Raw genomic sequence first — 27,509 nt, forward strand, 5'->3', positions numbered from 1 at the left:
AAGTGTAGTTTGAATTAGGCTATCCAGATTGGAGTAAGAAACAGCCTACATGATATATATATATATATATATATATATATATATATATATATATATATATATATATATATATATTTTAATAACCAATGAGTGAAATGCTACCTATAATGCTTTTATATTTTAATTTCTATAAAAATATGCATTTATTTATGATTATAATATATTTAAAGGGGCTATAGAATTCAGAAACCCTTGTTATTAGCGACACCGGTGGCTGTTAAGTGAACTGCAGCCAGCAACTTACTGCTCGTGCTTGCAATCGTGCACACGTAACGTAAAAGAGACTGAACGTGATTCAATGCTGCGATATACTCATGGCGAAGTACTTTTCCGTTCTTTGCTTAGAAGTAAAAGGAAGTTGGAAAGTGATATACTGTTAACAAACTTCCAAACGCCGTCCACGCTGCTGAGAGCGACGTTTAAATGAATCTGAGTGCTGCGCCATAACAAAAATGACAGCAGTGAGAATGCAGCCGTTAAGAAAGCATCTGATCATAGCGATGTGGATAATATGTTTGCACCAGCTCAACAATTGACCGGGTTCATGTCGACAGATGAGGTAATTACATTAAATTGTTAGATTATAGATCTGGCTATGTGAGACTATGGTTTGAATTAATCCCTTTGCATGACACATTGACATTACAGTACAGAATAGCTCTTTCGGCATTATCCATTTATTACATGCGTCATCATAGAATGGAAGAGAGGCTCCTGGGACTGTGCGTAAACGTCACATCCTTTTGATTTTCCCGGCAAAAACGTCCCAAGTCCTTCACATAAAAATCAGTTTACATGCTTTCATAGACAACCTAGGACATCGGGGAAGGTCTGATTTTTAAAGTTTTGTTACAAGCTGTTCACACATTGGCAATAAAAATTGAATATTATGAATGTTATGATTGAAATAATAAATCACTTTAATCAAATCAAATTATTATTTTTGTAGTGAACACCCTACCAGGTTTTTCTTGTGTAATATGAGTTCAAATAAGCTATAGGGGTACATAAAACTTAAAAGGTTGGGAAGTATTGCTTTTTTTTCTTGCCTGTGTTGTTGAGCTGACAAAATGTGTTGAACTGTATTTCAGTAGATTCCTCCTTCTGTCATTCAGCTTCTGAATTGAAAAGGAGCCCATTCTTATTCTGACTTTTCCCCGACCCCATTCTTTGACAATTTAGAAAGCTACCAACAGGGAAAACAGTCATCTTCTACAAAATGAAAGATTTCCCCACCTGGAAAACAGACAGAAAATCTTCCCAGCATGAAGCTGCTTCCATGTGTGTTTCTGCACTCCAGCAGTGCAGAGTGCGTTTGACTAGCGTACCTCCTCATAACCTCACACTTCTCCGTATGCCCTCAGGTTTAACAGCTCGATGAGAAAGCAGTGAGCAGCAAAACATGCCTCGAGGAAATACCACAGTATGTGCACTCCAACCAGGCCATTATGCCGAATGCAGGACCATAGAGGTTATAGGAGAAGTGACCAGAGAAGGTCAGTGTGTTTTTTGTAATTAGCTGGAACACGACCTCAGAGTAAACCTCATGAGCTGAAGGCTTTAATGAACACTATTCATCACTGGCATCCATGCTTCAATGTACAGGTGGCAGCTGGTGTCAGGACTGAGATGAGTCTCATCCTTCATATGTTTTGTGGGAGGAACAGTAAACTATTTCTGTATCAACTGACATTCTGTTACATAACACTTATAAGGTGACTACCACCTCAAAAACAGCCAATATTTACTTGCTGCATCTGAGTTGTGAAAAGACTGTCATTTATGATCAGTTGCGTTCATCTGAAGCCACTGAGATGACTGATTATCAACACAAACATCTGAACTGACCAAGTTGTCAGTCTAAATAAACACTGTGCACCATGTTGACGTGTATTATGTATTATTATCATGTTTAATGAATAATAAAAAAAGAATAATTTAAATAATTTAAACATTCACACATTAGATCAGATATTGCACTTTACATCAAAATTATGGATGTGCATATGCATTAAACTGACTTGTCAATGGGTTGTTTAGTCAGTCTTAAGGTTGTTTTAGGGTCATACCACCAGACACTGTTCAGACATGTTTTATAAGGGCTGTTTAGAAAGGATGTGTTGAAATAAGGATGGACAGAGTGAACTGGAACAGCGAAAAAGCAATGCTAAGAGCAGAGAATGTGAAACAAACAATGAACTTTAGGTCAGCCTGCGACCTTGAGCTTTGGAAATGGGCTTTATATATACAAAAAAAAAAAAAAAACCCTTCTTCTCCTTCTAAATACAAATACTTCTTCTCATTCTCCTTCTCCTCCTCCTCCTCCTCCTCCTCCTTCTTCTTCTTCTTCTTCTTCCCAACCAGTAAATATGATTAGTTAAACCTATACAAAAATGGACTTGGAATAAAAATTAGCTGTTTCAAGGTTTTGTGGAATCACTTTTGTTTTTCAGCCTTCAACACTTTTCTTTCTGGAGTGATTTCCACTGTCACAGCATGAAAGCTATCCTGCAAGGTGCCACTGAATTCAGCAGCACTGGAGCACACACCTCAGGACACCAGACCGTCCAGGTGCAGCAGGCTGCCTTGAGATAGAGAACAGATTGCTAACCAGTGGGATGACATTTAGATCAGCTCTATGAGTCTCATTAGTGGGGGTTATCTTCTATCTGTATGCCAAAGACATTTATTATAATAAAATTGCAGAAAGCAAGTATACGATTTAATACCATTGTAGTCATGTGCTGATGAATATTCCATAGTACTTTAATATGTATCATCATTATATATCACTGTCAATTTGCGCATTGGTGTTTATTAGTGACTCTTTCAGTATATTACATACCAGTAGGCGGTGACAAGTGGCTATCTTTATGAGTGAGTCATTTGAATCATTCATTCAACCGATTCATTCAAAAACACATACATTCGGAAATTAAATAAGCAACTGGCTCGTTTGAGATGTGCCTTGCTTCACCTGGCCTGAAATTTAAAATAAGCTAAGGAAATAGTAAATAGTAATATTTTCCTAATATTAGGAAATAGTAAAATAAGCTAAGTTAAAGGTGCCATCGAATGAAAAATTGAATTTATCTCGGCATAGTTGAATAACAAGAGTTCAGTACATGGAAATGACATACAGTGAGTCTCAAACACCATTGTTTCCTCCTTCTTATATAAATCTCATTTGTTTAAAAGACCTCAGAAGAAAAGGTGAATCTCAACATAACACCGACTGTTGCGCAACAGTCGGGATCATTAATATGTATGCCCCCAATATTTGCATATGCCAGCCCATGTTCAAGGCATTAGACAAGGGCAGCCAGTATTAACGTCTGGATGTGCACAGCTGAATCATCAGACTAGGTAAGCAAGCAAGGACAATAGCGAAAAATGGCAGATGGAGCGATAATAACTGACATGATCCATGATAACATGATATTTTTAGTGATATTTGTAAATTGTCTTTCTAAATGTTGCTAACGTACTGTTAAATGTGGTTAAAGTTACCATCGTTTCTTACTGTATTCACAGAGACAAGAGCCGTCGCTATTTTCATTTTTAAACACTTGCAGTCTGTATAATTCATAAACACAACTTCATTCTTTATAAATCTCTCCAACAGTGTGTAATGTTTGCTTTAGCCACGGATCACAGCCTCAAACTCATTCAGAATCAAATGTAAACATCCAAATAAATACCATACTTATGCGATTAGACGCTGCATGACGAACACTTTGTAAAGATCCATTTTGAGGGTTATATTAGCTGTGTGAACTTTTGTTTATGCTTATGCAGAATCACTCAGACCTCTGGGGGTTTTTTCAATTTAAAGGGGCCGCAGCCTGAATCAGCGCATTTATAATGATGCCCCAAAATAGGCAGTTAAGAAAATTAATTAAAAAAAAAAAATCTATGGGGTATTTTGAGCTGAAACTTCCCAGACACATTCAGGGGACACCTTGGACTTATATTACATCTTTTGAAAACACGTTCTTATTATATTAAAATAAGTTGGGGAAAGTTACTTTTAAAAGTAATGATTACAATATTGCGTTACTCCCTATTTAATAGCATTAGTTACTTTTTATAGAAAGTAACACGTTACGTTACTTTTGCATTACTTTTTCTTTTTACAGAAAGTAATGTGTTACGTTACTTTTGCGTTACTTTTTCTCATCTGGGCTGAGCTGTTTGTTTGTTTTCATAACAACAGAAAAAGTTCTATTTTTGTCAAATGTAAAGGCACAGGAGAGTGCGCAGTTCAATAAACAAGCCTTGCAGCTGCTGCCATTCTGGAATACAAAAGAATAGGATGCAGGAGAAGAAGCAAATGAGTTTAATGAATGCTCACATTTAGTCTAGAACTAGTCTACAATAACCATCATGTTTACACAGCGCACACAACATCTCTGCACTTACTCCCGATTTCACTCAACATGGGGACAGGAGAGGTGTCAGTCAATAAATGAAAAAAATAAAATAGCATTACTTATTCAAAAAAGTAACTCAGATATTTTGTTGTACATTTAAAAGTAATGTGTTACTTTGCTAGTTACTTGGGGAAAGTAATCTGATTACGTAACTCGCGTTACTTGTAATGCGTTACCCCAACTGTGGAAATAAATGCAGGCAAGATGTAGTGGATCAGACACCTACGAGATCAAGGTGAATTTCATGTGATTCACACCCATGAGCTGTGTTGCTAATAAACATGATGCAATTTCAGTTCTGTTGCTTTTATATGAAAATAAATATAAAACATCTAAAGTACCTATTTAACTCAATTTGAGCTATCTGTTTATCATCTTTAATACAGAAATTTTTTATAAAGATGTTTAAGAAATATGTTGTTCCTCTTTAGATGCTCAGGTCATCATTTGGCTATAGAAACAGGCAGATGGAGTAACACACCAGTGGCAGAGAGAATCTGCAATTATAAGTTAACTTTGAATACTTTTGTGATAGAAGATGAGAAATATTTCCTGTATGATTGTTCTTTGTATTTGGAACTGTGTAAGAAATATTTGGGTGATCTTGCTCTTGTTGGTGATGTTTGTATTGATGTGTCACATGTAATTCTGAGTATGCATGGAGATTGGCATTGTATATATATCATGGAATGAACAGGGTTCCCACTCTTTCATGAACACCAGATTCAAGGACTTTTTAAAGCACCATCAATTTTATATCAAGCACCTATCAAATTCAAATCCCAGCAGATGGAGCATCATGAAAGACCTCTTACAGTACTTAACATTTTAACCTTCCTATTTCATTTGCATCCATTTTAACCCGAAAGAGGTACAGAATCATTTGTACATTAATTTCGGAAATACATTAAAAACGTTTGCAGCTTTTTGAATCCCTAATGTTAACAATCTTTCCAAACTAGTTTTGGTTTTCATTTTTTATGAATCATTACTTGAGTAAAAATTTTATAATATACAGAGAATATTATAAAAATAAATTTTGCAATTGAGTGTTGAGTTGAGATTATATGGATCATAATTGTGGCTTATAAAGTCAGAATATACATTATAATATTATAGATATTGTAGTGATTTTTACTCCATTCACCTGTGACGTAGTGATTTTTGATCATGTGTCACTTAAGGTGTGGTTATGAGGGTATCAGATGACCCCTCCCCCTTTTGTAATACGGGGCACCAGTTAAAGGCAGGGTAGGTAAAAAATGTATAAAAATGTATTTCAAAATTTGTTTAAACTTTATTTATATATCAATACATAATTAAAATGTAAGTACTCTGAAAAAGAAAGTATAAAAATCGAGTGTCTGTAGACCTCTCACGACTGTTTTAAAGACAGCTCATTATTTCCATTCACTCCACCCCCTCCCTTCTGGGCTCCTTCCAAAGCCATGCCCCCAAAACGCATGAACGTGCGACTCCGACCACTGAGCTGGAAGACGCATTATTTACCTGAGACGAGCGGAGAGGAAGGAGCACAGTAGTGACATCATGTCAGAATCACATGTAATAAAAATAACTTTATAATTATGAAGATAAACAAACAAGATGTATTTTAGTACTCACTATCAAGCTAGCATATTGATATTGGTAAAGTTTAAAATATATATTTTTTGATTCGCTAACGAGCTAGTTATCTATAAGGCAAAGCTAAAAACAGGTTGCATGATACACGTTTTTCCATTACCATCATTTACACTGTGATGAAGATGAATTTCGTGTAAGATTCATAACATATACGTTGTTCTACAGATAAACAGAGTAACATACACTCAAATATCAACTCACAACTGCATTGCAGACACAAAATAATAACACACACATACAACAAAGTGTGTACGACACACACAGATACAAGATAAAGACATCAGTAAACATAGGTAGAGAATATAAAAACAAAACAAAGGCGAAAAAAAAAGTGCAGGTAAACTTACAGGTGAACATGGTAAAAGAGTTAGACAGAGGGTAAATATAGTTCTAAGAAAAGTTCCTAGATGCGGAGTAACGTTAGGTCTACTATCTGTTAAACATGTATTTAGATATCTAAAGCAAAATTATGCACAATTCAACACTATAGCTATCATCTTGAGCTAGGCCTATAGATTATTTATCGTCTCTACTACGGCTCGCTAAGTAATGTTATGTTAGCTATATTACACAGCTACGTGTGCTAATGACACATGCTTCATGAAAAAATAAACAAAAAAATATGTATGATCAAAATACAAAAAGAAAGATTTACCTGTCCAGCAGAAATAAAGCCATCAAGGAGTCACTTTTCAGCCCCTTGAGTTCCCTCAGTTCTCGCCATCGCTGGAAAGCCACGCCGATATTAACTCGCGTTTTATTTCTTTGTTTATCCAAAGACTTTTTGTTCATTGCCTTTTCTTGTACTGTTACTGTCTTCCTTTTTTTGCCTGGTTTGCCTTCACTAACTGTCACGGAATGAAGGGAGGATGCAGATGCAAGTTAAATCTCTTTAATAGAGCTTCACACCGAAGGTAGTCAGATTCAACATACACAAAAACATATAACAGTCAGCAGGAGAGTGGTAACACAGGGACGTCGATGGGCGGTGAAGATCCGTGATGAGTGGTGACCGAAGAGCAGTGTCCGTGAAGTAATCCGTGAGTGAAGTCCAGAGAGTAATCCAATGAGAACACGAAAACCAGGAAGCAATGACTCAAAGTCCTGTCCAGGGAAACACACAACAAGCAACACAGGAAACAACACGCGGACACCGCACAACGATCTGACAAACAAGAGACGAAAGACAAGCCGTTATATAGGCAGATGGTAATTGCTCACAGCTGCCGCTGATCAACAATCAGCGGCGACGCCCACACAAAACAATCAGGTGACACACCCACACCATCACACAGACACCAGAATGAGACAGCGGATTCATGAACCGTGACAGTACCCCCTCTCCTAGGAAAAAAAGTGCCCACCGAGCCTGCCTGGAGTTGAGTCTTTTAGCCGATCGAATATATTCTAGGTTCTTGTGATCAGTCCAAACGACGAAGGGTACCCCCGACCCCTCCAACCAATGACGCCATTCTTCCAACGCTAATTTGACTGCCAACAACTCTCTGTTACCAATGTCATAATTGCGTTCAGCGGGAGACAAACGATGAGAAAAGTACGCGCAGGGATGCATCTTATCGTCTGAGGGCGCCCGCTGGGATAGAACTGCGCCTACCCCCACCTCTGACGCATCGACCTCCACCACGAACTGACGCAAAGGATCAGGGACAATGAGAATGGGGGCCGAAACGAAGCGGCCCTTTAGTTTGGCAAATGCAGCCTCAGCTGCATCTGACCACCTGAAGGTCGTTCTGGGGGAGGTCAAGGCGGTCAGAGGTGCGGCTAGTTGGCTGAAATTGCGAATAAAACGTCGGTAAAAATTGGCGAACCCCAGAAACCGCTGTAGGGCCTTACGGGAATCTGGACTTGGCCAATCCACCACAGCCTTAACCTTGTCAGGATCCATGCGAATTCCCTCAGACGAAACGATGTACCCTAGGAAGGAAACAGACTGTGCATGAAATTCGCATTTCTCCGCCTTGACAAAAAGCCCATTCTCTAACAGACGCTGGAGCACTCGTCTGACGTGTTGAACATGTTCCTGGAGAGACGACGAAAATATCAATATGTCATCCAGGTAGACATATATGAACTGATCAACCATGTCTCTCAACACGTCATTAACGAGTGCCTGGAAGACCGCAGGCGAGTTGGACAGCCCGAAAGGCATGACCAAGTATTCAAAGTGCCCTCTGGGGGTGTTAAAAGCGGTCTTCCATTCATCCCCCTTCCTAATGCGGACCAAATGATAAGCTTTCCTCGAGTCCAATTTAGTAAAAACGGACGCTCCCTGCAACCTCTCAAAGGCTGAAGACATCAACGGCAAAGGATAAGTATTCTTTACCGTGATGTTGTTCAGCCCTCGGTAATCAATACAAGGTCGCAGAGATCCGTCCTTCTTCCCCACAAAAAAGAACCCCGCCCCCGCTGGAGAAGAGGAAGGGCGGATGAACTTCGCTGCTAGAGAATCAGAAATGTATTTCTCCATGGCCTCCCTCTCGGGAACAGATAGAGAGTATAATTTGCCCTTAGGCGGAGACTTACCCGGAACTAAGTCTATGGCACAGTCATAGGGACGGTGTGGAGGGAGAGAAGCAGCGCGAGACTTACTGAACACTTCCTTCAGATCCAGATACTCCTCGGGCACGTTAGACAAATCCGCTGCCTTCTCCTGTAACACAGAAACAGACACCGTGGGACAAGCAGACAAAAGACAAGACCTGTGACACAAAGTGCTCCATTCAGTGATGGTGTTGAGCTGCCAGTCGATCCGGGGATTGTGCTTAGTGAGCCAGGGATGTCCAAGAACTACAGGTGCGTGTGGTGAGTCCATGAGCATGAACTGAATCCTTTCGTTGTGGTTACCGGAGGTGATGAGGGTGACGTAATCCGTAGTCTGAGAGATGTTAGGGAGACGTTGACCATTGAGTGCGTTGACTGTAATCAGGTGAGTGAGCGAAGAGATGGGTAGTTCGTGCTGTCGTGCAAAGATGATATCCATAAAGTTCCCCTCAGTCCCGGAATCGATGAGTGCATCGCAGGTGACGTTCAGTCTTACCGGGAGAAGGGTGGATGGTGAGGACTTCTCAGCGGAGATCCCGCCCGATAGTAGCCTCAAGTTTACTATCGGGCTTGGTCTTTTACTGGGCAAGACCTGAGGAAGTGTCCCGATGCACCGCAGTAAAGGCATAAGCCCAGGGATCTCCGCCTTTCTCTCTCCTCCCGGGAAATCCGAGCTCTCCCTACCTGCATGGGCTCAGGATCTGACGTGGGACCGACCGTATCAGCAACACTGGCCGTACGGCCCTCCGCTCCCAGCGCTCTAGTGCTGGGAGCTTCCAAGGACTTCAGTCTCTGGAGACGGGAATCCACCCGTAAAGCGAGGTCGACTAGCCCGTTGAAGGTTTGAGGAAGATCTAGGGCGTAAATCTCGCGATGGATACGGTCGGCCAGCCCATGCAGGAACACATCCCACTGCGCCTCCTCGTTCCATCGGCACTCTGCCGCGAGGGTGCGGAACTGGATGGCGTAGTCTGCGACCGTGCGGCTGCCCTGCTTGAGTTCGGTGAGCTGACGAGCGGCCTCCTTGCCCGCAACCGCACGGTCGAACACCCTCTTCATCTCCGTGGAGAGTGCCAGGAACGAGGTGCAGCACGGGTCTTGATTCTCCCACACCGCCGTTCCCCATAAGGCCGCCTTCCCGGTCAGGAGGGTAAGGACGAACGCCACCTTGGATTCCTCATGTTCGAAGGTGCGAGGCTGCAGTGAAAAATGCAAGGAACATTTATTCAAAAAGGCTCTGCAAAACTCAGGCTCACCGGCGTAACTCTGGGGCACAGGAAGGCGGGGCTCCGGCAGATCGCGTCGCTCCAGCGACGCGGGGGGAACAGGCGGTGTGGGTGGCGCAGTGGGAGCGCGAAGTTGTTGAAGTTCCCGGGAGAGCTCGGACACCTGTGTTACCAGCGCTTGGACAGCGCGTCCGGTGGAAGTGATGCTCTCCTGCTGCTGGTCCATGCGGGAGATGCTGTGGTTGATGAACTCCGTTAAAGCTGCTGAACTCGCTGCATCCATGTTGGTCAGATCGTTCTGTCACGGAATGAAGGGAGGATGCAGATGCAAGTTAAATCTCTTTAATAGAGCTTCACACCGAAGGTAGTCAGATTCAACATACACAAAAACATATAACAGTCAGCAGGAGAGTGGTAACACAGGGACGTCGATGGGCGGTGAAGATCCGTGATGAGTGGTGACCGAAGAGCAGTGTCCGTGAAGTAATCCGTGAGTGAAGTCCAGAGAGTAATCCAATGAGAACACGAAAACCAGGAAGCAATGACTCAAAGTCCAGTCCAGGGAAACACACAATAAAAATTGGCCTAAGCCAATCCTATGTTTCGTCCCGGATGGAAATAATGAGCTGTGTTTAATACAGATTAAACGGTCTAGAGTCACTCGATTTTTATACTCTTTTTATCAGAGTTCTTACATTTTAATTATGCATGGATATATATAGAAAGTTTAAACAAATTTGGAACAAAATTTTTTACCTACCCTGCCTTTAAGAATACTATCTTAACAATTTAAGAACACTCCAAAGGAGCTGTTCAATAATTCAGAATTAATATAAAATGGAGGGAGTCGGTCAACTGATTTATCTGAAGGATTTGTGAGTCTGGTCAACTAGAATCTTTGATCATCAACACAAGGAAGACACAGTTATAATAAAATCAATGAAATTTATTAACAATAAACATGCAAGAGTAAATACCACAACGATTAATAATGAAATAATGAATATGCACTTCTAAGAGATAGTAAAATAATAATCAAAGGAGAATACTGAATTAAATCAAAGAAACAAATAAATGAAGTGAATACAGAATGGATAAATGCAATGCTGTTGAACTGAATGTAGGATGGAAGAGAATCGTATGGGAATGCTTATGGGAGCCACCCAATGGCTCTGGTAAAATGGTGATAAATAATTGCTTATTTATCATTCAACAAATAATATCCCTATTATTTGTAACAAACTGACCTCAAGTAACTGTTATCTAAACAGGTTAGAAAAACATATGCTGCATGTATAAACTAATGCCAAGGTCTCTAGAAAAGTTTATATTTATGTTCCACACAGTCGGGTGATCAATCCGGTAGCAGAGACGTCTTCCACTGATGATGCAGGCTGCGTGCAGTGGGAGGGCGCGAAGTTGCGATCCAGTAGTCGTGCCACACTGGGCTGGAGGATGCTGAATTTCGGTTGCGCCAAGAGGGTCCTTTAGGATGGACTGGGCAGCTGGGTCAGATGAATCTTCACAGGTTCCTTTGCAGGCTGGCTGCGTCGCTGAGGAGCCGTGTGGTACAGGCAATGTCTGCCGATGCAGAGGTCCTTTGTGGACTGGGCTGCGCTGCTGTAGGGGCCGTAAGGGTCAGATGAAGTCCCTCAATGCTGGGCCCTTTTTGCAGCTAGAGTGCAGCTGAAAGCAATGTAAAAGGTTTTGCTCGCGAAAGCTTCACCTTAACCGTCTTGTAGTCTCTTTCCTCGTCAGGTCAGAAACTCAGGACGTGGAGTGTCTGTTAATGTCTCCTTCCCCGTCGAGCTGGAAACGCAGAACAAGGGTGTGTCTACCCGGGGGACATATTTATCCCTTTCTGATGAGGAGGAGATTGAAATGTGGCGCTTTGCCGATCCTTTAGTGTGATTGGCTACTGTTATCTGAAGCAGCCCCAGTGTTGCCCACCCTGGTGTGGAACTCATTTGCATAGCGTAAAGTACAGTGTTAAAATAGTGTCTTTAACATTTTACCCATGCATTATTTCTTTACCAAACCTCTTTCAAATTATTAAAGGCATCGTAGGGAACAGATAGACACCAAACATGATATGAAATGGTTAAATCATTGTCCATGCATTTGTTTATCTGTTACCAGGTCTGTCCCATGACCTGTTGGTTTAGCAGTCAGTAACCATTAACATAAACTGTGCTTTTGCATGAAGATGGAGTGGATGTGATGCAGTTTAGATCAAATTAAGGCCTCCAAACATAGGTATGAATGGATTTAGATAGATATCTGTGGCCTTTCTTTATTTCAGTCACCGCTGCTCCAACCAGGAGGTCCTGAAGGAATTTTTATGGCAGTCCTTGCCTAAACCTTAGGAATGAGTTTGGTGGTTAGAGTCAATGTGTTGTCCAATGAGAAGTCTTCTCCTTGGTTTTGGTGGGTGCAGAAGGTCCCCCTTCCTGTTCTGGAAGGGGTGTCTGGTAGTTGTCCCAACATCTTATCTGATGTTGCTGAACATTTATTAATGTTCATTCACCAAAGATCCAGTCACGGTGTGGCACATCTTCCTACACACAAGCAGTTAGAGAGGGGCCCTGTCGTAAACTGGTCCCTGGAATGCCATCTTGACTGGTGTTCACAACAATATAAACTTGCAATTCTGAGAAAAAAGAATTGATAGATATAAACTTGCAATTCTGAGAAAAAAAAAGGTCAGAATTGAGGGATATAAATGAGCAATTCTAAGAAGGGGTGGGCGATATGGCAAAAATATATCGATTCATGATTTGATCAGAAATCTTTTTCATGTTGGTTTTACTATTTACAGTGACTGAGCAGTACAGTAAAACTAATTTCCCTATATTAAAAAAGTAGCCTTACAAGTTAACAAAATATTTAAGAAAATAAAAAGAATGAGAGACTTTCTGCCCAAAGTGGAAGAAGATAAAAATATTAATTTAAATTAATTAATTTAAAAGTTTCTTGTTAAAGCTACTGTACTAAAGAAATTGAAAAAAGGAGGAAATTCTGTCATTATTTACTCACCGCAGAAGTTGTTTCAAACCCGAATAAATTTCTTCTGTTGAACATATACGTTTTATTTTGATGCAGTGCAGTTATTCACAATCACAAAAGTTTATTATTTGCATGAGTTTTAAAGCCTTGCCGTAACTCTACCACTGTGTTAATGTGATGTGAATGTATGTCGCTTTGTACTACACAGTATGTTGAGACAGAGGTGCCAGGACTGCAACTGACAGAAAGCACTATAGCACGATACAACGATATTTCATTTTTAATAGTCCATAATCAAAATCGCACACCCCTAAAAGAATGTTCATTTCAGACACAGCAAGTGCCACAGCTCAAATGTCCAAACCCCGCCTAATAACAAACAAGGGGAAGTGCCGCAATGGAAAACACTCGGACACCGAATGTAAAATAATATTCCAGAAAAAATATACTAGGACTAAGGGTTATAATTTTCACAAAATTTATTTCAAATTTAATTCAAGCACATTCAAGGACCAATATTTGTTTTCAAGTACTTTCCAGGCCTTGAATTCATGTGTCTGAAATCCAAGTACTTTCAAGACACGTGGGAACCCTGAATGAAGAAAAGAGTATCTGTTATGCTATTGTGATTCTGTGGAACTATGGGCTGAGAGGCCATGTATTCCTGAAATAAACTTGATTGACTGACTGATTAGAAATATGACAAAAATCACAGATTTTGCTCATCAAACAAGCCTACTGTTTTTGTGAGTGAGTCAATGAATCATTTGCTCAACTGATTTGTTCAAAAATTATTCATTCAAAAAATTCAAAAACAGAATAAAACTCCTCAATATTAATTTGTTTATCAAACTGTTCACAGTACTATCATGCATGTCAAAAATACAACATTTTGTTTTTCTTGGATTCCCTTGTAACATTTAAATATTTTACATGTAAATTATTGACTTCAAATTATTTTGAAGTACTTTGTTAAAACACATTTTTGTGTTTTTTTTCTTGCAAAATTGGTATGTGAGCAGCACACACCCTCTGTGGCTTCCAGCTGAGCCCCAAGAAAAGATTCGGACTGGAATAGTCCCGTTCTGCCTGACTGTAATGATATGCTTCAGAAACCAACATACTACAGGCGTCCAAAAACCCAGATAAACACCAGACTTCCCCAAACTCTGGCCAAGATGCATAAAAGGATTCTTATTGGGCTCAATATTTTATATTAGTTTAGGAAAATAACTGGAGGCCATGGCATTTTCTGAGGTTTACCGTGAATATATATGACCAGTAATTACCATCAGGTGGTAAATGTATCTGTCATATTATCTGTAATGTACTGCATTTTCCAGACATTCCTGGATATGTGGGTAGATTGTAGAACCTTGATCCCATTTAGTGCTGTGCACCCACATCAACAAACAATTCACATTTACTGTATCCTGTCTTTTCTTTCCAACTTATAAAATACTGGAAATACTAAAAACATTTCTGGATTTTCAACAGCTCCTTCAGTTTCTTCTTCTCAGGTTGTGTAATTTCTCTTTTCTTAAATGTGCCCTAGAATTAAAAATTGAATTTACCTTGGCATAGTTAAATAACAAGAGTTCAGTACATGGAAATGGCATACAGTGAGTCTCAAACACCATTGTTTCCTCCTTCTTATATAAATCTCATTTGTTTAAAAGACCTCCGAAGAACAGGCGAATCTCAACATAACACCGACTGTTACATAACAGTCGGGATCATTATGTACGCCCCCAATATTTGCATATGCCAGCCCATGTTCAAGGCATTACACAAGGGCAGGACGTATGGACGTGCACAGCAGAATCATCAGACTAGGTAAGCAAGCAAAAACAATAGCGAAAAATGGCAGATGGAGCAATAATAACTGACATGATCCATGATAACATGATATTTTTAGTGATATTTGTAAATTGTCTTTCTAAATGTTTCGTTAGCATATTGCTAATGTACTGTTAAATGTGGTTAAAGTTACCATTGTTTCTTACTGTATTCACGGAGACAAGACTATCGTTATTTTCATTTTTTAAAAACTTGCAGTCTGTATAATGCATAAACACAACTTCATTCTTTATAAATCTCTCCAACAGTGTGTAATGTTAGCTTTAGCCACGGAGCACTATCAAACTCATTCAGAATCAAATGTAAACATCCAAATAAATACCATACTTACGTGATTAGACATGCTGCATGACGAACACTTTGTAAAGATCCATTTTGAGGGTTATATTAGCTGTGTGAACTTTGTTTATGCTGTTTAAGGCAAGCGTGAGCTCCGTGGGCAGGGAGCATGAGATTTAAAGGGGCCGCGCAGCCTGAATCGGTGCATATTTAATGATGGCCCAAAACAGGCAGTTAAAAAACTGAATAAAACAAAATCTATAGGGTATTTTGAACTGAAACTTCACAGACACATTCAGGGGACACCTTAGACTTATATTACATCTTTTAAAAAGACGTTCTATGGCACCTTTAAAGTAAAGCATGTTATTTCTCCACTAGTGGCAGCCAAGTGAATTACAATCTCTGTATATTTTGATTAATTATGCAACGCTTGCAAGATCATGGCCAATATTGATGGCAATAATACAATTTCTGCCCCTTATAGTGATGTAGTACCACCAGCAGGGGCTAACTGGATCATGCTAACCAGCCAAACCCTTGATTTGAGTAGCCTGACTGGGACTATATTATTGGCTCAACCAATGACATGAGTTGGGGGCGGGACTACCTGTTTGGATTAACAGGAGAAGAAGGTAGGGTTTGAAATTTAGTTTGGCTTCGATTAAGATTAGGACATCAATATCAGGTTAAGCAAAATTCATATAATATAGTGCATATATTTAACAATCTGTTTATTTATTTATTGCATTTTCTAGAACAATTCTAGTTAAATCAACAGTATGTCTGTTCTTTATTACCATATGAAACAAATGATCCATTTGCTGCAAATTTTTCCAGTCTGCTTTGAGGCTAAAAACCAAACTCTGCTGGAAGCATTTTGTGGTGGTAAAGCTGTGATTGTTGTTGATGCATTGAAATTCACAGCGCTGACGAGTTTAGATGCTGGAGCATAATCAGAATTCCTGCTGTGTAAATGGGAAAACAATTTTCTGAGTTTGTTTTTTAGGATGCTTTATACTTTCTTCAGAACGAAGGCTCTCCTCCATTTCAGCTTGACCTCAGGCCCAAAATCACACTTAAGCTGAATCGCATTATCATGCGTAACATGCAGCATACCGTGCCAACATCAACAGAACAGCACATTGAAAACACCACACAGGGTGGTCCTCCGTAAAACACCTCATGAAACATCTTTTAGATTTTATCTAAACCTTATGTCTGAGCCGGGAGATCATGCTGAGAGAGGCTTGTAAAATCTCAAGTATTAAGACATATCTTTTGTAGCCGTGTTGATCCCCGCTCAAGCCTGAACAGTTGCAAAGAGGAAGTATCACTTCATCTCTCAGTCATTTGAAACCTGAGGATTTCGCCTAGACAGATGTGTCAGTATCTTAGTGTTTTGTGGAGGACATTTGGACTAATTGAGGAGGTAAAATGCAGGGCAGAGGATTCAGTGTCTGATCTGTCACTTAAGCACGGTGAAATACGCAGGGATTTGAGAATCTAGCATGAAGCTTCTTGTATTTCTTTACAAAGGCAGATTTCAGCTACTTCAGATCATTGTATTGACGTCTGGAGCAATTTAGGCCAGAAACATTCATGTACAAGTATGCTTGGTCAAGACATTGTGGTTCTGTTGGACAGTTTTGCATGCATTCTTGCATTACTGTGGTAATGACAAACCTCAGTATACTCAAGGGGCTGATAGAGTTTCCTTCTGTGTCATTTAACCAGATATGTTGTTGTCCAGGTAGCTTATTTAGCTAAATTACTCAGCAAGATGCTTCTCAAACTGTTGCTCCACTTTGACAGTAGTCTACTTAAAGAAAGAACACCCTGAGACATTTCTGTATGTCTCAACACATTTTTATAGGCAGATTTGCATAACGTATCTTGTATGCTAGGACTGCTGTCACTTGAAGATTGAGGTTGATGACCTTGCCTGTGAGATCCGTTGCACCAGGTCTTATGTCATAGATGTCATACATTGGTTCTGCATTTAACGTATCAGAACTCGACATCCCTGCTGTGGAATGAAAATGAGATTTTAGAACTATGGCAGAGAGTGAGTAAATAATGAAAAACTATTCACAACAGAATATTTCTTGTTTCATTTTTAGTGTGAAATCAATTATTGTGCCAGTACATAAATTGTTTAAAACCACATTCTTGTCTTACCTAAAGTTACTATGGTAAGCCTATAGTCATGATTTTTTTCTTCCAGAGTTGTTGGGTTTGACGGGCATTCCTCTACAAGAAACTTGCTATTTTATGTATCAACCACAGGTTGCCTAGAATTTTGCAGTGTAAAGGCAGGAACACACCAAGCTGATGCAGATGAACTAGTGACGATGAAAGCAGACTGCGGGGTTGGCTCATGTCGGCAGCATCTGGGAGCAAAGTTGTCCTGACACACCAAACCGACAATCGTGCTCGGGCTCGGTTCAAGGCAACCATGCCTAGTGTGAGTACACCCTAAGATAAAATGCCTTTCCATACCAGCAGGTGGCAGTAGCTGAACAGGCAATCAGGATGATCAGATGTCCCGACGGACCAATGAGCTCCGACGCCGATTCAACATGTCGAATCGGCCGAAAAAAAGCCGACTAGGACCAACTTCAGCCGACGGTGCAGAACACACTAAGAAAACTTAGTCGGCCGACAAACAAAAATGTGTATACCTCTACGCCAAAGCCACTTGAAGGCAAGCCTGCAACCTTAGCCGAAAAAAGCGCAATGCCTACTAATGCTGTGGTACGCAGGGAAGGAGACAAGAGGCCGTTTTTTTTAATGGATGTCATACACTATACTGAATAAGCTGCTTTTGATAGTGATGCAATTAGATCCAGGCAGTCAAAGAAGCTGATTGAAAAAAAATAATAATAATAATTTATTGAAGAGAAAAATTTAAAGTAAGTAAATGTAATAAATAACGAAAAAATGATAATCAAATTTAATAGCTGAGCACAGCACTGAGTCAAAAGTCCAGAGGTCTGGCCATCAAAAGTCTAGCATCTACAATTTTAAGATTCTGAGTATAATAATTTTTGTCTGACAATATAAAAAAGTTTGGTGCACCAAAGTAGCAGAGAGCTAGAATAGAAGTCAGAAGCAGAAGAAGTGAAACTACCACAAATTGATGGTCATATACTGTATATCTGAAACTTACATCCCATCTAAAGGTCCTGTTTTGGCCAAATAAGAAAGGTCAAGCTGAAATATCCATTATGTCAGTGATATATGTCTTCCTGCTAAAAGAGTCGTGACTGGTCTTGTGCGGTTAGACCTATTATGCAAAATTCACTTTTATAAGTTGTTTGAACACAGATGTGTGTCCACAGTGGGTGTAAACAACCAGCCTATAATGGTAAAAATCCACCCACTCCTTTTTTTTTATAATCCCCATAAATCATAAAGTCTCTCCAAATGTGTGGTTCTAGCCCTGCCCAAGACTGGCGACGAGCATATACTGCCCTGAGAGAGCCGCAGCAGTCCGCCATTTCTGTTTCCTCACTTTAGCAGCTGGAGATATACAATGTCTGTGCCAAAAAACATTACAAATGTTTTGTTATTGGATGTGGCAGTCTCTCTATCAGTAGTGTCTGATTCCAGTTTGAACAATGAAAGGCAGAACACCGTTACTGACAGTCATTATTTTGGCTGCGTGAGATTCTCCAGTTTTGTTGTTTTGGAATCACAAGCCCTCTTCTGGAAAGGGGGCTGGGAGCAGCAGCTCATTTGTATTTAAAGGGACACACACAAAAAAGGCATGTTTTTGCTCACAACCAAATAGGGGCGAATTTGGCAAGCTATAATAAATGATCTGTGGGGTATTTTGAGCTGAAACTTCACAGACACATTCTGGGGACAACAGATACAGAGACTATGCAAGAGAGACAGAAATAGCTACCAAAGTGTGGGTTTAACACCTTTTGGAACAACAGAACGCAAAGCTTGCACATTTCAAATATCATGTCTCACGTCGTGCAATATATTATTGCAGGAAAGGTACATCAAGTTCAAATGAGCAACAAATTCTGAGAACATCGTCACTTCTGCAGTACTTGGAAGGCATCCAATACCTAACCACACACGAGTAACAAAATATCGTGTCACATTGGAATATTTGAAGAACAACTGAATATAGCAAGTATGTTCTCAAACAATAGTACCTTGAGAAGATAAAAATATAATGAAGAATAAACATAAATGAGTAACAATAATGAGAATGTATGATGAAGGTTAATAGGAATACATATGAATTAAGAGATAATATTGATGTCATAAACCATGAATGAATAAATGATTAAAAATTAATAACATGAATAAAAGCATTGATATGAACGTTGATCATTTTGCATACACCAGATGGAAAACGGCTTATCATTTAATGAATCAACAGCCCATCGGCTAATCTTCAACATTTTGCTCTTAAATATTAGTTTCAGATTGATCTATTTTTAGAGTTTACACTGAAAAAAATGCTGTTTTATAAGAGAAGTCACAGACAATTGCCCAACAGGTAGGATTCAGTTTGTGGCACTTCTCATTCATTTCTATTGTTCTATGGTTTAATGATGTCAAGGCTGTAATGTGATTGGTTATCAAATCACACATGATCCAAGTTAGCCATTATGCTTTCTCCAATGGTTGAGCCATGGACCCTCGTATCTCCTAAGACCATCTCTATCTACGCTTTTTATTGCTAACTTTTACAAAGACATAAACCAAATTAGCACGTTAGCTTTTGGTTAAAGGCCTGAAATAAGGTCTGTGGTTAACACAAGCTCAAGATATTTGCAAGTTTTATTCTACTACATAAAATACATTAGTAATACTCCTTTGTAATTTTTTTTTTTTTTTTTTACAAAACTTTTTACTTTTCTTGAAAAAGGCGGTTGCTAACAAATGGCTGAATGGGACTGGTCACCGTGATTTTGCCAAGTAAGATATGTTCCTGGATCAACATCTTTGTTGATCCTGGAACAACATTCCAATCAACCAATCAGATTTGAGGGACAAGTTTACCGTTTATGTCAAGTTTAGGCTTACAACCAGGGTTAGGTGCTTCTACATCAATGTTATTCACCTATCTTTCCCCTCTGATTTTAGGGATAAGTTATGGGTAGGATTAGGTTTTAGGGGTAGGAATAGGGTTAAGACTAAATTTTCAGACTGGAAAGTTTTAAATGTGGAATGTCTTACTTGGCAAAATCACGGTGACCGAATTGGACTACAGAGGTTGTCGGGAACATTAAACGTCTAGTGATCAGTCTAGTGATCATAAACTTTAATTGGTCACAGAGCTTATTTTCTGCAATAATCCAAAATGGAAATGGAAAAATCCTATTGTTGACTTCTGGGTTGGCTTACAAAAATACATCATCCCTGCAGCACTCTATTGCTCCAAGACTGCAGATTTTAGCTATGAAGCTTGTTAATTTTTATTGGCAAACTAATTTAGCCAAGCTTTGAAATGTTACCCTGTTATTAATCAGCACAATGTCTTCAAAAAAGCATCTGCCTCCACAACATGCATGAGTAACCTTTCTCTTTAATTGTATCTGCAGCAACCTGACTAGATGTGTAAGAATGATATGTCCCAACCTTAGAGGGAAAATTCACAAATTTATTGTTTTTAATCTTTTTAGCACACAACCGTGAGCGAAAATGAGTCCCCCACAGAAGCCATCAATCAACGTAATGGATATGAGGCAGGACACCTCTAGAGATGCGGCAGTGAAACTCTGCCCCTCTTATTCCATCACTGCCGCTCTGAACGGCAGCCTAGGGAGACCAGGAACAGGACAATACCAGCCTTTCATTCGAGCAAGGTGAATACTAACAGACCTTTTTGGTAAAGCACAGGCTTTTGATAAAACAAATAAGAGTTGACTGCTCTTAGCTGCTCGGTTTTTGAACAGAGAAGTGATGTGGGGGGACAGGCTATCGTCCTTCAGCTGATGAGGTTTCATTCACCCTGAATACCCAGACGTGGCCGTCAAGGACTCTGGCATGGCTAATTACAAAAGCAATCCCATCAACGTCCCAAAATAGGCTCACTGGAGCCCTGACACTTCATTTTACAAAGTCATGGAAATGCTGAGGTATTGATTCCATTCGTCTTCCTCCAGCCAAATGCGGACAGGGCGATGCTAGTCACTGCAGGATGCTCTAAATGAGTCATTTTTGGCCACATCTTTCTCCATTTTATTTACTAATTTACTGTTTTCAGATTGAAAATGATCAAGCATATAATGTACACTTTATATAATTATTTTTAAAGGGTTAGTTCACCCAAAAATGAAAATTCTGTCTTTAATTACCCACCCTTGTGTCATTCAATTTCCTAAAATAATATTATATATTTTTAATGAAATCTGAGAGGTTTCTGTCAAAAATATCTTCATTTGTGTTCCATAGATGAACAAAGGTCTTACGGGTTTGGAATAACATGAGGGTGAGTAAATGATGAAAGAATTTTAATTTTGGGGTGAACTCTTTAAGCATGCCTGAGCAGAAATCCGACAGGACGTCTGACAGCAATAGTGTTATACGTAATGGCTGGAATAGACTACATGAATTTTGCCCAGATCTTTGCCGTGATTTGCAGTCTGGATAAGACTTCAGTTGCCGAAAGCCAGACGTCCTGCAGATTAACAGCAGTTGGAGTTCATTTTGCACATTAATTTGTTCATTTTGTGTAGTGTATGATAGGCACATACTTTTTTTTAGCTTCAGTCTATGAATCTGTCTAGTCAGAGGATTGTTTGATATTTTGAGCCAGTTTTAGACCATATATTGTTTTCATTTGTCATGTGACTTCTAGAAATGAGATGGTTGTTTCGGCGTGAGTTTATTGTGTTCAGAGTGAATGTCTGGTAGTGTCGTTTAGTGAATGATACCCAGATTTTCTCTGTAATCAATACATAACTAAAACTGTTCAGATTTTAAAGGTGCCCAGAACCCTTTTTCACAAGATGCAATATAAGTCTAAGGTTTCCCCTGAATGTGTCTGTGAAGTCGCAGCTCAAAATACCCCATAGATTTTTTATTATTCAATTTTTTAACTGCCTATTTTGGGACATAATTAGAAATGCGCCTATTCAGCGTGCGTCCCCTTTAAATGCTCGCGCTCCCTGCCCCCGAGTTTGCGACTCTATAATACATTGCATAAATAAAGTTCACACAGCTAATATAACCCTCAAAATGGATCTTTACAAAGTGTTCATCATGCAGCATATCAGATCATGTAAGTATAGTATTTATTTGGATGTTTACATTTGATTCTGAATGAGTTTGATAGTGCTCCGTGGCTAAAGCTAACATTACACACTGTTGGAGACATTTATAAAGAATGAAGTTGTGTTTATGAATTATACAGACTGCAAGTGTTTAAAAATGAAAATAACAACATGGCTTTGGTCTCCATGAATACAGTAAGAAACGATGGTAACTTTAACCACATTTAACAGTACATTAGCAACATGCTAATGAAACATTTAGAAAATGGTCTCATTTACAAATATCACTGAAAATATCATGTTATCATGGATCATGTCAGTTATTATTGCTCCATCTGCCATTTTTCGCTATTGTCCTTGCTTGCTTACCTGCATAAAGTCTGTTGTTTCAGCTGTGCTGCTCCAGACGTTAATACTGGCTTGTCTAATGCCTCGATCATGGGCTGGCATATGCAAATATTGGGGGCGTAAATATTAATGATCCCGACTGTTGCGTCACAGTCGGTGTTATGTTGAGATTCGCCTGTTCTTCAGAGGTCTTTTGCACAAATCAAATTTACATAAGAAGGAGGAAACAATGGTTTTTGAGACTCACTGTATGCCATTTCCATGTACTGAACTCTAATTATTTAACTATGCCGAGGTAAATTCTATTTTCAGTTCTAGGGCACCTTTAAAAGTTTTTGTATTTTATTACAGCCTTAAAGTAGAGCTGAGCTTTTTACTTTATGCTGCAAGCAATTATTTTGGAATAGCACATAAAAAATATTCCTTCTACCTGACAGATGTCACTGATGTGTCCTAAGAAATTCCTCTGACAGCCCTAGGCTCTGTAAAACAACAATAAAGAGTCTGTATTTGGAGGTCATGTAATTGAAATTAGCAAAATGGCATATGTTAGCAAAAGTCTCTGTAGCCTTCTTTCATTTCACACATGTCAGTATGATATTACTGAAATACTGATCATATTAAACAGATGAAGACAGGTAGGCATAGTTCATTTTATATGGCTTCCAGCACATGTTGGTGTGAAGGGAAATTAAAAAGCAGACAAAATGGATGAAGGAAATGATCAGGAAACATAATACAGGTTTATGTGACACGTCAGGAACTGGAAACTGTTGAACATGAATTAGTAATATGTTTTAAATATGAATGGGAAAGAATCGAAATCCAAAGAGAATTACAGGCGTCAGGATTTATATAGGTAATTCCCAAAACCCAGTGTATAAAATATCAGACCAGGAGCAGGTTAAATGTTAAAAGCAGTTTATTATGAACATTTATTATGAACAGTGGTTTTAAGCATAGGACATGTGAAATCATCTTAGACTCAATTATAATCACACTCCAGTCCAGTAGGTGGTGGTATGCACTTAGTTAAGTTACAACCTGCATGTAAACCACTCCCAAAAAGAGAATTGAGTTACTGGGTAGCTACGTTTACACAATAACAATGTACTAAAAACTTTTCACATACAGACAATACCATTGTCAAAACGATCCCTGTTCACAAGGATCCGCCAAAATGACTAAAATTGCTGTATTATGCTGCCAGGCCAGTAGTTGGCGATGGCACTTTGTAAATAAACACTTTACATAGACTGAACACGAAATTCGCATACGTTCACGTTTTTGTAGCTTACATGGGGACGACAATGGTATCGTTTTCAAAAACTTACACTTTGAAAGCTGTTTTCAAAAGCTTGTGTTTTCATTAGTGATGAGAGAAACAAAGCTTTTCAAAGCTTCAAATCAATTGTACCAATTGTTTTGCAAAATGAGTCACCGTTTTGAAGCGTTGTAAATGCAACAAAAACTCATGCCAAACATGCATAAAAAAGTTTTTACAAACCCATTGCAAATTTTTTATTGAAAGTATAATCTATCAGATGCAATACTAACTAACCATCTAATACCATTAAATATTAAAGGTGCCCTAGATTATGTTTTTAAAAGATGTAATATAAGTCTAAGGTGTCCCCTGAATGTGTCTGTGAAGTTTCAGCTCAAAATACCCCATAGATTTTTTTTTATTAATTTTTTTAACTGCCTATTTTGGGGCATCATTTTAAACTCGCCGATTTTATGCTGCGGCCCCTTTAAATCCTGTGCTCTCCGCCCACAGAGCTCACGCTTGCCTTAAACAGTGCCTTAACAAAGTTTACACAGCTAATATAACCCTCAAAATGGATCTTTACAAAGTGTTCGTCATGCATGCGTCATGCATGCGTCGGATTATGTGAGTATTGTATACTGTTATATTGTTTACTTCTGATTTTGAATGAGTTTGATAGTGCTGCGTGGCTAACGGGTAATGCTACACTGTTGGAGAGATTTATAAAGAATGAAGTTGTGTTTATGAATTATACAGACTGCAAGTGTTTAAAAATGAAAATAGCGACGGCTCTCTAGTCTCCGTGAATACAGTAATAACCGATGGTAACTTTAACCACATTTAACAGTACATTAGCAACATGCTAATGAAACATTTAGAAAGACAGTTTACAAATATCACTAAAAATATCATGTTATCGTGGATCATGTCAGTTATTATTGCTCCATCTGCCATTTTTCACTATTGTTCTTGCTTGCTTACCTACCCACATGGAAAGAACCTATATGTGGATATATGCGCATATATGAAACCTATATGCAGTGTATATGTACATATATGCTGCATATATGCACATATATGATAATATATATGCTGCATATATGCGCATATATACTGCATATATGCTATATATATGCTGCATATATGCGCATATATACTGCATATATGCTATATATATGCTGCATATATGCGTGTATATATACTGCATATATGCGTATATATACTGCATATATGTGTATATATGCCACATATAGGCAAAATTGAGGTGCATATATGTGCATATACAGGAAATATAGGTCTCCTGTATTGCTTCTTCATATCCATATATATGCCCTATACATACAAGATATGTCTTCTATATAGCTAATGGCAGGATCTGGTCATTTTGTAGCTCATATCTCATTTTTGACTGTCATACATGATGCCTAGCTCATATTTTCTATTATCAAGGCAAAAACTAAGAATTAACGAAAAAAATTATGCAAGAACTTATGTATGTGCGAATGTAGCAGTTATGTATTTAGACAATTATTTTGTGATTCCACTTGCCATGACCATATTTGGGGTTTCCTGCCGCCATGCTGACTTGGGGTGTTGACGCATATTATTGAATATATTGAAACATATATGTTTATATAGGTTTTTTCCATGTGGGTAGTCTGATGATTTGGTTGTGCACATCCAGACGTTAATACTGGCTGCCCTTGTGTAATGCCTTTTATAATGTTGGAAACGTGGGCTGGCATATGCAAATATTGGGGGCGTACACCCAGAGATTCGCCTGTTCTTCGGAGGTCTTTTAAACAAATGAGATTTATATAAGGAGGAGGAAAAAATTAGAGTTTGAGACTCACTGTATGTCATTTCCATGTACTGAACTCTTGTTATTCAACTATGCCGAGATAAATTCAATTTTTCATTCGATGGCACCTTTAAGTGCCTGTATAATATGTATTCTTTTATAAATTTTCAGGGCTTGTTTTGTTTGTTCTATGGATGAGTCATCTAAACCATTAACTAATATTATTAATTTTAATTATACAAATACCTCATTAAAACATCTACAAATATATAAACTCATCAGAGATCAGGTAATAGACACTCAAAATACTTAATACTCAGGTAATAGATATAGAGGTTTTGTTCAAAGATTCGCCGCTGAGGGCGATCTCAGTGAATCTGCATGATTCATGGGTTCACCGAGATCGACCCCAGCGATGAACCATTGAAATTTTGAAACGTTTTGAAACAATTATGACATAACGAAGCCTCGTTTACTGAAATCACGTGACTTTGGCAGTTTAAAACGCTCTGAACCACTGCTTCAAGACAAAAGATTCGTAAAAATTTCTAAGCTTCATGAAGCAGTGTTTCGAAAGCACCCATCACTAGTTTTCATGCCCCTAAAATGCCATTGTCGTGTAAATGAATGGCCAAAACGCATACATTTTTCTGTTTTAGGTGAAAATGGTGTTGTGTAAATGGCCCCTAAAGCTAAAAGATGTGATAGCCTACTACTCACCTACTTTTTTCAGTAGTTTGACCATCTAGTTTTATCTAAGTTCCTAAGTTCTCTACTTGTTTCCAACAACATGCTACTTTTTCCAGCAAATTGTAGCATGAACGGATGAAAAAAGCGTTTGTATGCTGTAAAGAATTTTTGTTGAAGTACAATGTCGTTTTGATAATGTACCAAATCTAACTCGTATAAATATTGCAGTAATATAGAAAAATACTACACATACATTAATAGGTAAAATCGAACTCCTAACCTCCTGTACCTATTCTGTAACGTCAAACAACTTCCCTGTGCAAAGGATCATGGGGGCCCGAAGTGTCCATCAGTTGTACGCTTCGAAATCCTTCGTTCCGCAGGGCCCTTTGAAGTGGCCAGTTTTGAGCACTTCGGTTTGGAACGACCCTTCAATATGGCGGCCATGATTGTTTTCACTCCGAAGTGCGATATATCCCGTGTGTGATGAATGGCCAAAACGCATACATTTTTCTGTTTTAGGTGAAAATGGTGTTGTGTAAATGGCCCCTAAAGCTAAAAGATGTGATAGCCTACTACTCACCTACTTTTTTCAGTAGTTTGACCATCTAGTTTTATCTAAGTTCCTAAGTTCTCTACTTGTTTCCAACAACATGCTACTTTTTCCAGCAAATTGTAGCATGAACGGATGAAAAAAGCGTTTGTACCCAAATCAACAGTGACTAGAACTAATTTATATAATCTAGCAACTGCTTAAAATAAATAAAATTAATTTTAAAACCACAAAGAAGTGGAAAAATTATAAGAAAATCAGCTTTAAAAACACTATAAAAATGTGGGAAAACTGATCTTGAAAGACTTTTCTTGGAGGGCAACAGGAAAGAAACCCATCAAACAAGGTAACACCTTATATTTTAGTTTTATTGAGGTCGATGATGTTCATATTGTTGTTTGTGTTTGTAATGCATGATCTTGAGATCATAGAAATAGTGAGCGTTAGTATATAAACAGTTCTCATTGGTTGTTCAAGTTGCAAAGCATTATGGATATTATGGGATTATGTTCTCACCCTAATGCAGAAGTGTAGTACCTTTGATGGGGTGT

At 38.8% G+C, this 27,509-nt stretch overlaps 1 long non-coding RNA gene across 1 annotated transcript; it reads left to right on the forward strand.

The window, feature by feature from the left end:
- Nucleotides 1–267: 267 nt before the first annotated feature.
- On the forward strand, nt 268–2,948 carry LOC125270680. Its single transcript, XR_007185408.1, has 3 exons — nt 268–598; nt 1,404–1,535; nt 2,493–2,948. It is a non-coding gene; the product is annotated as an uncharacterized LOC125270680 (long non-coding RNA).
- The last annotated feature ends 24,561 nt before the right edge of the window (nt 2,949–27,509 follow it).

Source organism: Megalobrama amblycephala, linkage group LG6 (genome assembly GCF_018812025.1).
Source record: "Megalobrama amblycephala isolate DHTTF-2021 linkage group LG6, ASM1881202v1, whole genome shotgun sequence".
Lineage (NCBI taxonomy): Eukaryota > Metazoa > Chordata > Actinopteri > Cypriniformes > Xenocyprididae > Megalobrama > Megalobrama amblycephala.